The sequence below is a fragment of the Corella eumyota genome, chromosome 7 (genome assembly GCF_963082875.1).
Source record: "Corella eumyota chromosome 7, kaCorEumy4.1, whole genome shotgun sequence".
NCBI lineage: Eukaryota > Metazoa > Chordata > Ascidiacea > Phlebobranchia > Corellidae > Corella > Corella eumyota.
Window position 1 is genome coordinate 6,764,535 of NC_137496.1, and position 15,518 is coordinate 6,780,052.

At 27.8% G+C, this 15,518-nt stretch overlaps 5 non-coding genes across 5 annotated transcripts; all 5 read left to right on the forward strand.

Annotated features, from left to right (window-relative positions):
- The first annotated feature begins 220 nt into the window (after positions 1 to 220).
- On the forward strand, positions 221 to 293 carry Trnak-uuu (transfer RNA lysine (anticodon UUU)). Its single transcript has one exon. It is a non-coding gene; the product is annotated as a tRNA-Lys (tRNA).
- A 3,100-nt stretch (positions 294 to 3,393) lies between these two features.
- Positions 3,394 to 3,466, forward strand: Trnak-uuu (transfer RNA lysine (anticodon UUU)). Its single transcript has one exon. It is a non-coding gene; the product is annotated as a tRNA-Lys (tRNA).
- A 3,100-nt stretch (positions 3,467 to 6,566) lies between these two features.
- On the forward strand, positions 6,567 to 6,639 carry Trnak-uuu (transfer RNA lysine (anticodon UUU)). Its single transcript has one exon. It is a non-coding gene; the product is annotated as a tRNA-Lys (tRNA).
- A 3,068-nt stretch (positions 6,640 to 9,707) lies between these two features.
- On the forward strand, positions 9,708 to 9,780 carry Trnak-uuu (transfer RNA lysine (anticodon UUU)). The gene has a single exon. It is a non-coding gene; the product is annotated as a tRNA-Lys (tRNA).
- Positions 9,781 to 12,848: 3,068 nt separating this feature from the next.
- Trnak-uuu (transfer RNA lysine (anticodon UUU)) lies at positions 12,849 to 12,921 on the forward strand. The gene has a single exon. It is a non-coding gene; the product is annotated as a tRNA-Lys (tRNA).
- The last annotated feature ends 2,597 nt before the right edge of the window (positions 12,922 to 15,518 follow it).

Here is a 15,518-nt window from a genome sequence, read left to right on the forward strand (position 1 = left end):
TTTACAAACCGAAGTCTGTCGATTTAACAGTTTGTAAATATAAGCGAGAGGGTTACTTAAAACAATAACAAAAATATAACAAATGTTTGTGTTTAATTATTTTTAAATAATTAAAATAGAAATAAAATATGAAGTGCATTTATATTTAATTGTTGCCAAAAAAACGTTTACAATCAGTAACTACAATCCAAGTTGCAAAACACACAGTAATAGAAAACGTGCCCGGTTAGCTCAGTCGGTAGAGCGTTGGACTTTTAATCCAACGGTCAAGGGTTCAAATCCCTTATCGGGCGTTGTTGTTTTTAAATATGTGTTAATTCTTGATTAAGTTTAAAAATGTTAGACGATGTTGTGTGTAAATTTACTTATATTGCCATAAAAACAATTTGCTCTTGTTTTATTAGAAGAAATTACCAATATACACCACACAGACTTAATTATGCAATTTTTTTTACATATGATTATTTAAATTACCAAAATTAGATAAATTGTGTAACATTTTTTGTAATACGTAATTTAAAAGAAATTTTAGGTAAAATTATTTTTAATTTCAATGCAAATTTGTCATCCCAGTAAATATTATGCTGTACCAATCACACAGGCCATTAGTTGGCCGTTAATCGCGTCGAAGCGAAAAAAAGGGGCACCAATAACTGCTTTAAAGCGGGTGGAAAATGGGCTCTGTCTGCTGGGGTATTGCATTAACGCTTAAAGCTTTACAAAATAAAATGTAAAATATTTAAATTTTAAATATTCCAAACCAAATCTTTATTTAGTCAAATATACTTTTTTTTAAATTTGATACCTTTTTTTTGTATATAAGTTTTTCTTCGATAAGTTTATGTTGGATCTGGAAAGGTCAACTGCACGAGCTAAACATATAGAAACAACTGTTTCTTGCAGGTTAAGTATTATTGGTTCTAATTGCCCGATGATCGAGCTGCTGATTAAGTGCTGTTACAGGGTTCGAAACCGAGACTTTAGTAGTGTAAGCAAGTGTTTTGGCCACTACACCACGCTGCCGGTTTAAAAACAACCACTTAAACACCCCTTTAAGACCTAAAGCGACTATTAAGTTGCTCTATTAACCGCTTTAAGCGTTAATCCAATACCCCAGCAGATAGTGGCGCATTTTCCCACCCGCTTGAATGCAGTTAATGGATCCAACTTTTTTTCGCTTCGAAGCGATAAAAGACTAACTAATTGGATAGAACACACACAACATATAAAATTATTAAATTACCACATACAATAGTATTTAAATTATCCAAATTGAATAAATTATAAATATTTACATTCTTTCTCTTATTAATCAAATAAATTTTTTTAAATATATATATAGAAAATCTTAAAAAAATATGCAGAAAAGGAACAATTGTATTGTAATTTAACATATTGTTTAAGTGATCAATACTAAGATGTTTTCTGTGTCTTTGCCTAATAAAAAAGTGTTTAATTCAGAATACAGTTTAAAATCGCAAAGCTCCAATCTTGTTTTTTTAAAAATTAAGCTTTAATTTTTTTTATTATATAATGGATAATCGTTTCTTTCAATTTTCTTAACTATGTATTATAAAAATTAATAATATAGCCAACATCTTAGCGGTCGCATCATAAAATCAATTGACAATTTGATCTCATGAACTAATTAAAAACTGCATTGGCTGAAAATCGAACCCGAGCGTGACAGGCGTGGATTCTACAACTAAACCACCAATGTTTATTAAAGTTCCGACCCCAGTAATTATACTTGGCTGACAAGAATAAACGCCAAAAAATTAATTATAATTCATTCTTACTAACAGATTTAAAGTAGCTGTGATTTTAACATAATAATATTTGTGTTATCAAAATTGAATAAAAATTCCTACACTGGGAATCGAATCCGGGCCGCCTGGGTGAAAGCCAGGAATCCTAACCCCAAGACCATGTAGGAGACATCTCATTACTCGTTACAAACGCTATGAAATTACCCAAATTAAAAATTTAATACAATTATGTCTAAATATTTAATTCGAATCCAGAAAACATTAAATATTTTCATTTATACCTATTTAATGATAACTATAATTATGAAAAATAACTATAATTATGTGCTTTACTAATTATTTATTTTGTTTTCCGTGCAATACCGTGCAAACATTACGTTATGGACATTACGATTATCAAGGATATTTACAAAACTAAAACTAGTTTTTCTTACGTCGAAATATTAATGTTTTATTTCGTTTAATTCTTAAACTAAATTTTATTATAATCTAATCAGCTATAAACTTTGTTACTTGCTGTTTCAATTTTTATTAAAAAAATTATACGGAAATCAAAATAACCCATTCAGTTAGCAAAATTTAAAAATACTTGAAAATCTACAAAAAACTTTAACAAACTTTTATGTTTATTTTTTTTTAATTTTTTAAAATGCAAATAAAATACAAGATAAAATTATGTTTTATTTGCACCAGAAACTCGCAAAGTAATTTTAAACAAGAAACTTGGCACATCAAAATAAAAAGCGTTGTTAGGTGACTTAGTCGGTAGAATGTTGGAGTTTTAATTTAAAAGCTAATAATTCAAATCTATTATTAAGCGTTGTTGTTCCTACACAAATAAGTGCAAACTTTTAAACAAGATTTAAAATTTTAACAGTAATTTTCATCAATCTATGTTGTCATAAAATTTGTCCAAGTTAGTTTGTAATGTGAAAGTTGCCAATGTTCACGCTACAAACATAAATACACAAACTAACTGATACGTGGGTAATCAAATTATAAAAATTAACTAAATTGAAAAGTATCAAATATGTTAACTAATTTAAAGTTTAGATAAAATTTTTAAGTATGGTAGTTTAAAAAATCCTTTGAAACTCGCTACTCATAATATTTTTTAATCACTAACCAAACACATAACAACCGAAAAATTCCCAAATTAATTTATGCATTGGAATTCGAATTATTCAACATGAATAAACAAAGTAATTTGATTAATATTCTGTTTTTGATTATAACTAATTGTTTAAACGTTAACTTACGCCTTTTAAATTTATGAAGTAAAACAATTAATCGGACAAAGTACCATCGTCACTTACTTCAGCGTATTGTTGATGTAGTAATTATTATAGTAATTCTAATTACAAATTATCTTTGCGTAATTGCCTCATAAAAGTAACTATCTCATTTACAAACCGAAGTCTGTCGATTTAACAGTTTGTAAATATAAGCGAGAGGGTTACTTAAAACAATAACAAAAATATAACAAATGTTTGTGTTTAATTATTTTTAAATAATTAAAATAGAAATAAAATATGAAGTGCATTTATATTTAATTGTTGCCAAAAAAACGTTTACAATCAGTAACTATAATCCAAGTTGCAAAACACACAGTAATAGAAAACGTGCCCGGTTAGCTCAGTCGGTAGAGCGTTGGACTTTTAATCCAACGGTCAAGGGTTCAAATCCCTTATCGGGCGTTGTTGTTTTTAAAATATGTGTTAATTCTTGATTAAGTTGAAAAATGTTAGACGATGTTGTGTGTAATTTTACTTATATTGCCATAAAAACAATTTGCTCTTGTTTTATTAGAAGAAATTACCAATATACACCACGTAGACTTAATTATGCAAATTTTTTTACATATAATTATTTAAATTACCAAAATTAGATAAATTGTGTAACAATTTTTGTATTACGTAATTTAAAATAACTTTTAGGTAAAATTATTTTAAATTTTATTGCAAAATCGTCATCCCAGTAAATATTATGCTGTACCAATCACATAGGCCATTAGTTGGCCGTTAATCGCGTCGAAGCGAAAAAAGGGGCACCAGTAACTGCTTTAAAGCGGGTGGAAAATGGGCTCTGTCTGCTGGGGTATTGCATTAACGCTTAAAGCTTTACAAAATAAAATGTAAATTATTTACATTTTAAATATTCCAAACCAAATCTTTATTTAGTCAAATATACTTTTTTTTAAATTTGATACCTTTTTTTTGTATATAAGTTTTTCTTCGATAAGTTTATGTTGGATCTGGAAAGGTCAACTGAACGAGCTAAACATATAGAAACAACTGTTTCTTGCAGGTTAAGTATTATTGGTTCTAATTGCCCGATGATCGAGCTGCTGATTAAGTGCTGTTACAGGGTTCGAAACCGAGACCTTAGTAGTGTAAGCAAGTGTTTTGGCCACTACACCACGCTGCCGGTTTAAAAACAACCACTTAAACACCCCTTTAAGACCTAAAGCGACTATTAAGTTGCTCTATTAACCGCTTTAAGCGTTAATCCAATACCCCAGCAGATAGTGGCGCATTTTCCCACCCGCTTGAATGCAGTTAATGGATCCAACTTATTTTCGCTTCGAAGCGATAAAAGACTAACTAATTGGATAAAACACACACAACATATAAAATTATTAATTTACCACATACAATAGTATTTAAATTATCCAAATTGAATAAATTATTAATATTTACACTCTTTCTCTTATTAATCAGATAAATTTTTATAAATATATATATAGAAAATCGTAAAACAATATGCAGCAAAGGGACAATTGTATTGTAATTTAACATATTGTTTAAGTAATCAATACTAAGATGTTTTCTGTGTGTTTGCCTAATAAAAAAGTGTTTAATTCAGAATACAGTTTAAAATCGCAAAACTCCAGTCTTGTTTTTTTTTAAATTAAGCTTTAATTTTTTTTATTATATAATGGATAATCGTTTCTTTCAATTTTCTTAACTATGTATTATGAAAATTAATAATATAGCCAACATCTCAGCGGTCGCATCATAAAATCAATTGACAATTTGATCTCATGAACTAATTAAAAACTGCATTGGCTGAAAATCGAACCCGAGCGTGACAGGCGTGGATTCTACAACTAAACCACCAATGTTTATTAAAGTTCCGACCCCAGTAATTATACTTGGCTGACAAGAATAAACGCCAAAAAATTAATTATAATTCATTCTTACTAACAGATTTAAAGTAGCTGTGATTTTAACATAATAATATTTGTGTTATCAAAATTGTATAAAAATTCCTACACAGGGAATCGAACCCGGGCCGCCTGGATGAAAGCCAGGAATCCTAACCCCTAGACCATGTAGGAGACATCTCATTACTCGTTACAAACGTTATGAAATTACCCAAATTAAAAATTTAATACAATTATGTCTAAATATTTAATTCGAATCCAGAAAACATTAAATATTTTCATTTATACCTATTTAATGATAACTATAATTATGAAAAATAACTATAATTATGTGCTTTACTAATTATTTATTTTGTTTTCCGTACAATACCTTGCAAACATTACGTTATGGACATTACGATTATCAAGGATATTTACAAAACTAAAACTAGTTTTTCTTACGTCGAAATATTAATGTTTTATTTCGTTTAATTCTTAAACTAAATTTTATTATAATCTATTCAGCTATAAACTTTGTTACTTGCTGTTTCAATTTTTATTAAAAAAATTATACGGAAATCAAAATAACCCATTCAGTTAGCAAAATTTAAAAATACTTGAAAATCTACAAAAAACTTTAACAAACTTTTATGTTTATTTTTTTTTAATTTTTTAAAATGCAAATAAAATACAAGATAAAATTATGTTTTATTTGCACCAGAAACTCGCAAAGTAATTTTAAACAAGAAACTTGGCACATCAAAATAAAAAGCGTTGTTAGGTGACTTAGTCGGTAGAATGTTGGAGTTTTAATTTAAAAGCTAATAATTCAAATCTATTATTAAGCGTTGTTGTTCCTACACAAATAAGTGCAAACTTTTAAACAAGATTTAAAATTTTAACAGTAATTTTCATCAATCTATGTAGTCATAAAATTTGTCCAAGTTAGTTTGTAATGTGAAAGTTGCCAATGTTCACGCTACAAACATAAATACACAAACTAACTGATACGTGGGTAATCAAATTATAAAAATTAACTAAATTGAAAAGTATCAAATATGTTAACTAATTTAAAGTTTAGATAAAATTTTTAAGTATGGTAGTTTAAAAAATCCTTTGAAACTCGCTACTCATAATATTTTTTAATCACTAACCAAACACATAACAACCGAATAATTCCCAAATTAATTTATGCATTGGAATTCGAATTATTCAACATGAATAAACAAAGTAATTTCATTAATATTCTGTTTTTGATTATAACTAATTGTTTAAACGTTAACTTACGCCTTTTAAATTTATGAAGTAAAACAATTAATCGGACAAAGTACCATCGTCACTTACTTCAGCGTATTGTTGATGTAGTAATTATTATAGTAATTCTAATTACAAATTATCTTTGCGTAATTGCCTCATAAAAGTAACTATCTCATTTACAAACCGAAGTCTGTCGATTTAACAGTTTGTAAATATAAGCGAGAGGGTTACTTAAAACAATAACAAAAATATAACAAATGTTTGTGTTTAATTATTTTTAAATAATTAAAATAGAAATAAAATATGAAGTGCATTTATATTTAATTGTTGCCAAAAAAACGTTTACAATCAGTAACTACAATCCAAGTTGCAAAACACACAGTAATAGAAAACGTGCCCGGTTAGCTCAGTCGGTAGAGCGTTGGACTTTTAATCCAACGGTCAAGGGTTCAAATCCCTTATCGGGCGTTGTTGTTTTTAAATATGTGTTAATTCTTGATTAAGTTTAAAAATGTTAGACGATGTTGTGTGTAAATTTACTTATATTGCCATAAAAACAATTTGCTCTTGTTTTATTAGAAGAAATTACCAATATACACCACACAGACTTAATTATGCAATTTTTTTTACATATGATTATTTAAATTACCAAAATTAGATAAATTGTGTAACATTTTTTGTAATACGTAATTTAAAAGAAATTTTAGGTAAAATTATTTTTAATTTCAATGCAAATTTGTCATCCCAGTAAATATTATGCTGTACCAATCACACAGGCCATTAGTTGGCACCAATAACTGCTTTGAAGCGGGTGGAAAATTGGCTCTGTCTGCTGGGGTATTGCATTAACGCTTAAAGCTTTAAAAAATAAAATGTAAAATATTTAAATTTTAAATATTCCAAACCAAATCTTTATTTAGTCAATTATACTTTTTTTTAAATTTGATACATTTTTTTGTATATAAGTTTTTCTTCGATAAGTTTATGTTGGATCTGGAAAGGTCAACTGCACGAGCTAAACATATAGAAACAACTGTTTCTTGCAGGTTAAGTATTATTGGTTCTAATTGCCCGATGATCGAGCTGCTGATTAAGTGCTGTTACAGGGTTCGAAACCGAGACCTTAGTAGTGTAAGCAAGTGTTTTGGCCACTACACCACGCTGCCGGTTTAAAAACAACCACTTAAACACCCCTTTAAGACCTAAAGCGACTATTAAGTTGCTCTATTAACCGCTTTAAGCGTTAATCCAATACCCCAGCAGATAGTGGCGCATTTTCCCACCCGCTTGAATGCAGTTAATGGATCCAACTTATTTTCGCTTCGAAGCGATAAAAGACTAACTAATTGGATAAAACACACACAACATATAAAATTATTAATTTACCACATACAATAGTATTTAAATTATCCAAATTGAATAAATTATTAATATTTACACTCTTTCTCTTATTAATCAGATAAATTTTTATAAATATATATATAGAAAATCGTAAAACAATATGCAGCAAAGGTACAATTGTATTGTAATTTAACATATTGTTTAAGTGATCAATACTAAGATGTTTTCTGTGTCTTTGCCTAATAAAAAAGTGTTTAATTCAGAATACAGTTTAAAATCGCAAAACTCCAGTCTTGTTTTTTTTAAAATTAAGCTTTAATTTTTTTTATTATATAATGGATAATCGTTTCTTTCAATTTTCTTAACTATGTATTATGAAAATTAATAATATAGCCAACATCTCAGCGGTCGCATCATAAAATCAATTGACAATTTGATCTCATGAACTAATTAAAAACTGCATTGGCTGAAAATCGAACCCGAGCGTGACAGGCGTGGATTCTACAACTAAACCACCAATGTTTATTAAAGTTCCGACCCCAGTAATTATACTTGGCTGACAAGAATAAACGCCAAAAAATTAATTATAATTCATTCTTACTAACAGATTTAAAGTAGCTGTGATTTTAACATAATAATATTTGTGTTATCAAAATTGAATAAAAATTCCTACACCGGTAATCGAACCCGGGCCGCCTGGGTGAAAGCGAGGAAACCTAACCCCTAGACCATGTAGGAGACATCTCATTACTCGTTACAAACGTTATGAAATTACCCAAATTAAAAATTTAATACAATTATGTCTAAATATTTAATTCGAATCCAGAAAACATTAAATATTTTCATTTATACCTATTTAATGATAATTATAATTATGAAAAATAACTATAATTATGTGCTTTACTAATTATTTATTTTGTTTTCCGTACAATACCTTGCAATCATTACGTTATGGACATTACGATTATCAAGGATATTTACAAAACTAAAACTAGTTTTTCTTACGTCGAAATATTAATGTTTTATTTCGTTTAATTCTTAAACTAAATTTTATTATAATCTAATCAGCTATAAACTTTGTTACTTGCTGTTTCAATTTTTATTAAAAAAATTATACGGAAATCAAAATAACCCATTCAGTTAGCAAAATTTAAAAATACTTGAAAATCTACAAAAAACTTTAACAAACTTTTATGTTTATTTTTTTTTAATTTTTTAAAATGCAAATAAAATACAAGATAAAATTATGTTTTATTTGCACCAGAAACTCGCAAAGTAATTTTAAACAAGAAACTTGGCACATCAAAATAAAAAGCGTTGTTAGGTGACTTAGTCGGTAGAATGTTGGAGTTTTAATTTAAAAGCTAATAATTCAAATCTATTATTAAGCGTTGTTGTTCCTACATAAATAAGTGCAAACTTTTAAACAAGATTTAAAATTTTAACAGTAATTTTCATCAATCTATGTTGTCATAAAATTTGTCCAAGTTAGTTTGTAATGTGAAAGTTGCCAATGTTCACGCTACAAACATAAATACACAAACTAACTGATACGTGGGTAATCAAATTATAAAAATTAACTAAATTGAAAAGTATCAAATATGTTAACTAATTTAAAGTTTAGATAAAATTTTTAAGTATGGTAGTTTAAAAAATCCTTTGAAACTCGCTACTCATAATATTTTTTAATCACTAACCAAACACATAACAACCGAATAATTCCCAAATTAATTTATGCATTGGAATTCGAATTATTCAACATGAATAAACAAAGTAATTTGATTAATATTCTGTTTTTGATTATAACTAATTGTTTAAACGTTAACTTACGCCTTTTAAATTTATGAAGTAAAACAATTAATCGGACAAAGTACCATCGTCACTTACTTCAGCGTATTGTTGATGTAGTAATTATTATAGTAATTCTAATTACAAATTATCTTTGCGTAATTGCCTCATAAAAGTAACTATCTCATTTACAAACCGAAGTCTGTCGATTTAACAGTTTGTAAATATAAGCGAGAGGGTTACTTAAAACAATAACAAAAATATAACAAATGTTTGTGTTTAATTATTTTTAAATAATTAAAATAGAAATAAAATATGAAGTGCATTTATATTTAATTGTTGCCAAAAAAACGTTTACAATCAGTAACTACAATCCAAGTTGCAAAACACACAGTAATAGAAAACGTGCCCGGTTAGCTCAGTCGGTAGAGCGTTGGACTTTTAATCCAACGGTCAAGGGTTCAAATCCCTTATCGGGCGTTGTTGTTTTTAAATATGTGTTAATTCTTGATTAAGTTTAAAAATGTTAGACGATGTTGTGTGTAAATTTACTTATATTGCCATAAAAACAATTTGCTCTTGTTTTATTAGAAGAAATTACCAATATACACCACACAGACTTAATTATGCAATTTTTTTTACATATGATTATTTAAATTACCAAAATTAGATAAATTGTGTAACATTTTTTGTAATACGTAATTTAAAAGAAATTTTAGGTAAAATTATTTTTAATTTCAATGCAAATTTGTCATCCCAGTAAATATTATGCTGTACCAATCACACAGGCCATTAGTTGGCACCAATAACTGCTTTGAAGCGGGTGGAAAATTGGCTCTGTCTGCTGGGGTATTGCATTAACGCTTAAAGCTTTAAAAAATAAAATGTAAAATATTTAAATTTTAAATATTCCAAACCAAATCTTTATTTAGTCAATTATACTTTTTTTTAAATTTGATACATTTTTTTGTATATAAGTTTTTCTTCGATAAGTTTATGTTGGATCTGGAAAGGTCAACTGCACGAGCTAAACATATAGAAACAACTGTTTCTTGCAGGTTAAGTATTATTGGTTCTAATTGCCCGATGATCGAGCTGCTGATTAAGTGCTGTTACAGGGTTCGAAACCGAGACCTTAGTAGTGTAAGCAAGTGTTTTGGCCACTACACCACGCTGCCGGTTTAAAAACAACCACTTAAACACCCCTTTAAGACCTAAAGCGACTATTAAGTTGCTCTATTAACCGCTTTAAGCGTTAATCCAATACCCCAGCAGATAGTGGCGCATTTTCCCACCCGCTTGAATGCAGTTAATGGATCCAACTTATTTTCGCTTCGAAGCGATAAAAGACTAACTAATTGGATAAAACACACACAACATATAAAATTATTAATTTACCACATACAATAGTATTTAAATTATCCAAATTGAATAAATTATTAATATTTACACTCTTTCTCTTATTAATCAGATAAATTTTTATAAATATATATATAGAAAATCGTAAAACAATATGCAGCAAAGGTACAATTGTATTGTAATTTAACATATTGTTTAAGTGATCAATACTAAGATGTTTTCTGTGTCTTTGCCTAATAAAAAAGTGTTTAATTCAGAATACAGTTTAAAATCGCAAAACTCCAGTCTTGTTTTTTTTAAAATTAAGCTTTAATTTTTTTTATTATATAATGGATAATCGTTTCTTTCAATTTTCTTAACTATGTATTATGAAAATTAATAATATAGCCAACATCTCAGCGGTCGCATCATAAAATCAATTGACAATTTGATCTCATGAACTAATTAAAAACTGCATTGGCTGAAAATCGAACCCGAGCGTGACAGGCGTGGATTCTACAACTAAACCACCAATGTTTATTAAAGTTCCGACCCCAGTAATTATACTTGGCTGACAAGAATAAACGCCAAAAAATTAATTATAATTCATTCTTACTAACAGATTTAAAGTAGCTGTGATTTTAACATAATAATATTTGTGTTATCAAAATTGAATAAAAATTCCTACACCGGTAATCGAACCCGGGCCGCCTGGGTGAAAGCGAGGAAACCTAACCCCTAGACCATGTAGGAGACATCTCATTACTCGTTACAAACGTTATGAAATTACCCAAATTAAAAATTTAATACAATTATGTCTAAATATTTAATTCGAATCCAGAAAACATTAAATATTTTCATTTATACCTATTTAATGATAACTATAATTATGAAAAATAACTATAATTATGTGCTTTACTAATTATTTATTTTGTTTTCCGTACAATACCTTGCAATCATTACGTTATGGACATTACGATTATCAAGGATATTTACAAAACTAAAACTAGTTTTTCTTACGTCGAAATATTAATGTTTTATTTCGTTTAATTCTTAAACTAAATTTTATTATAATCTAATCAGCTATAAACTTTGTTACTTGCTGTTTCAATTTTTATTAAAAAAATTATACGGAAATCAAAATAACCCATTCAGTTAGCAAAATTTAAAAATACTTGAAAATCTACAAAAAACTTTAACAAACTTTTATGTTTATTTTTTTTTAATTTTTTAAAATGCAAATAAAATACAAGATAAAATTATGTTTTATTTGCACCAGAAACTCGCAAAGTAATTTTAAACAAGAAACTTGGCACATCAAAATAAAAAGCGTTGTTAGGTGACTTAGTCGGTAGAATGTTGGAGTTTTAATTTAAAAGCTAATAATTCAAATCTATTATTAAGCGTTGTTGTTCCTACACAAATAAGTGCAAACTTTTAAACAAGATTTAAAATTTTAACAGTAATTTTCATCAATCTATGTTGTCATAAAATTTGTCCAAGTTAGTTTGTAATGTGAAAGTTGCCAATGTTCACGCTACAAACATAAATACACAAACTAACTGATACGTGGGTAATCAAATTATAAAAATTAACTAAATTGAAAAGTATCAAATATGTTAACTAATTTAAAGTTTAGATAAAATTTTTAAGTATGGTAGTTTAAAAAATCCTTTGAAACTCGCTACTCATAATATTTTTTAATCACTAACCAAACACATAACAACCGAATAATTCCCAAATTAATTTATGCATTGGAATTCGAATTATTCAACATGAATAAACAAAGTAATTTGATTAATATTCTGTTTTTGATTATAACTAATTGTTTAAACGTTAACTTACGCCTTTTAAATTTATGAAGTAAAACAATTAATCGGACAAAGTACCATCGTCACTTACTTCAGCGTATTGTTGATGTAGTAATTATTATAGTAATTCTAATTACAAATTATCTTTGCGTAATTGCCTCATAAAAGTAACTATCTCATTTACAAACCGAAGTCTGTCGATTTAACAGTTTGTAAATATAAGCGAGAGGGTTACTTAAAACAATAACAAAAATATAACAAATGTTTGTGTTTAATTATTTTTAAATAATTAAAATAGAAATAAAATATGAAGTGCATCTATATTTAATTGTTGCCAAAAAAACGTTTACAATCAGTAACTATAATCCAAGTTGCAAAACACACAGTAATAGAAAACGTGCCCGGTTAGCTCAGTCGGTAGAGCGTTGGACTTTTAATCCAACGGTCAAGGGTTCAAATCCCTTATCGGGCGTTGTTGTTTTTAAAATATGTGTTAATTCTTGATTAAGTTTAAAAATGTTAGACGATGTTGTGTGTAATTTTACTTATATTGCCATAAAAACAATTTGCTCTTGTTTTATTAGAAGAAATTACCAATATACACCACGTAGACTTAATTATGCAAATTTTTTTACATATAACTATTTAAATTACCAAAATTAGATAAATTGTGTAACATTTTTTGTATTACGTAATTTAAAATAACTTTTAGGTAAAATTATTTTAAATTTTATTGCAAAATCGTCATCCCAGTAAATATTATGCTGTACCAATCACACAGGCCATTAGTTGGCCGTTAATCGCGTCGAAGCGAAAAAAAGGGGCACCAATAACTGCTTTAAAGCGGGTGGAAAATGGGCTCTGTCTGCTGGGGTATTGCATTAACGCTTAAAGCTTTACAAAATAAAATGTAAAATATTTAAATTTTAAATATTCCAAACCAAATCTTTATTTAGTCAAATATACTTTTTTTTAAATTTGATACCTTTTTTTTGTATATAAGTTTTTCTTCGATAAGTTTATGTTGGATCTGGAAAGGTCAACTGCACGAGCTAAACATATAGAAACAACTGTTTCTTGCAGGTTAAGTATTATTGGTTCTAATTGCCCGATGATCGAGCTGCTGATTAAGTGCTGTTACAGGGTTCGAAACCGAGACCTTAGTAGTGTAAGCAAGTGTTTTGGCCACTACACCACGCTGCCGGTTTAAAAACAACCACTTAAACACCCCTTTAAGACCTAAAGCGACTATTAAGTTGCTCTATTAACCGCTTTAAGCGTTAATCCAATACCCCAGCAGATAGTGGCGCATTTTCCCACCTTTTTGAATGCAGTTAATGGATCCAACTTATTTTCGCTTCGAAGCGATAAAAGACTAACTAATTGGATAAAACACACACAACATATAAAATTATTAATTTACCACATACAATAGTATTTAAATTATCCAAATTGAATAAATTATTAATATTTACACTCTTTCTCTTATTAATCAGATAAATTTTTATAAATATATATATAGAAAATCGTAAAACAATATGCAGCAAAGGTACAATTGTATTGTAATTTAACATATTGTTTAAGTGATCAATACTAAGATGTTTTCTGTGTCTTTGCCTAATAAAAAAGTGTTTAATTCAGAATACAGTTTAAAATCGCAAAACTCCAGTCTTGTTTTTTTTAAAATTAAGCTTTAATTTTTTTTATTATATAATGGATAATCGTTTCTTTCAATTTTCTTAACTATGTATTATGAAAATTAATAATATAGCCAACATCTCAGCGGTCGCATCATAAAATCAATTGACAATTTGATCTCATGAACTAATTAAAAACTGCATTGGCTGAAAATCGAACCCGAGCGTGACAGGCGTGGATTCTACAACTAAACCACCAATGTTTATTAAAGTTCCGACCCCAGTAATTATACTTGGCTGACAAGAATAAACGCCAAAAAATTAATTATAATTCATTCTTACTAACAGATTTAAAGTAGCTGTGATTTTAACATAATAATATTTGTGTTATCAAAATTGAATAAAAATTCCTACACCGGTAATCGAACCCGGGCCGCCTGGGTGAAAGCGAGGAAACCTAACCCCTAGACCATGTAGGAGACATCTCATTACTCGTTACAAACGTTATGAAATTACCCAAATTAAAAATTTAATACAATTATGTCTAAATATTTAATTCGAATCCAGAAAACATTAAATATTTTCATTTATACCTATTTAATGATAACTATAATTATGAAAAATAACTATAATTATGTGCTTTACTAATTATTTATTTTGTTTTCCGTACAATACCTTGCAATCATTACGTTATGGACATTACGATTATCAAGGATATTTACAAAACTAAAACTAGTTTTTCTTACGTCGAAATATTAATGTTTTATTTCGTTTAATTCTTAAACTAAATTTTATTATAATCTAATCAGCTATAAACTTTGTTACTTGCTGTTTCAATTTTTATTAAAAAAATTATACGGAAATCAAAATAACCCATTCAGTTAGCAAAATTTAAAAATACTTGAAAATCTACAAAAAACTTTAACAAACTTTTATGTTTATTTTTTTTTAATTTTTTAAAATGCAAATAAAATACAAGATAAAATTATGTTTTATTTGCACCAGAAACTCGCAAAGTAATTTTAAACAAGAAACTTGGCACATCAAAATAAAAAGCGTTGTTAGGTGACTTAGTCGGTAGAATGTTGGAGTTTTAATTTAAAAGCTAATAATTCAAATCTATTATTAAGCGTTGTTGTTCCTACACAAATAAGTGCAAACTTTTAAACAAGATTTAAAATTTTAACAGTAATTTTCATCAATCTATGTTGTCATAAAATTTGTCCAAGTTAGTTTGTAATGTGAAAGTTGCCAATGTTCACGCTACAAACATAAATACACAAACTAACTGATACGTGGGTAATCAAATTATAAAAATTAACTAAATTGAAAAGTATCAAATATGTTAACTAATTTAAAGTTTAGATAAAATTTTTAAGTATGGTAGTTTAAAAAATCCTTTGAAACTCGCTACTCATAATATTTTTTAATC